This window comes from Penaeus monodon, chromosome 28, assembly GCF_015228065.2.
Source record: "Penaeus monodon isolate SGIC_2016 chromosome 28, NSTDA_Pmon_1, whole genome shotgun sequence".
Classification (NCBI taxonomy): domain Eukaryota; kingdom Metazoa; phylum Arthropoda; class Malacostraca; order Decapoda; family Penaeidae; genus Penaeus; species Penaeus monodon.
This window is the reverse complement of record NC_051413.1, coordinates 35,289,697-35,289,907: the sequence shown is the minus strand read 5'-3', so window position 1 is coordinate 35,289,907 and position 211 is coordinate 35,289,697. Positions and strand designations below refer to the sequence as shown.

The 211-nt window shown below is 29.9% G+C and overlaps 1 protein-coding gene across 9 annotated transcripts in view; it reads left to right on the top strand.

The window, feature by feature from the left end:
* LOC119591560 (protein kinase C and casein kinase substrate in neurons protein 1-like) overlaps positions 1-211 on the top strand; it is a 62,778-nt gene that overhangs the window by 40,121 nt on the left and 22,446 nt on the right. The gene's annotated exons all lie outside the window — the stretch shown is intronic.

Here is a 211-nt window from a genome sequence, read left to right as displayed (position 1 = left end):
AAGAAAGGTCTTTAGTGTTTAAAGTCCAAACATTTGTGCTCATTGTATCCTTCTCATGTTTTCCACATTGTGAGATTTTTATATCTGAGTAATGAAAATTACACATTAGTCAATCCTATATCAAATAGGGAGAACTTTATCAAATTAGACCAGCAATTCACTTCTTTATGTCTGCTTTTAAGAAAATATTAAATCTGGAAGTGATATCACA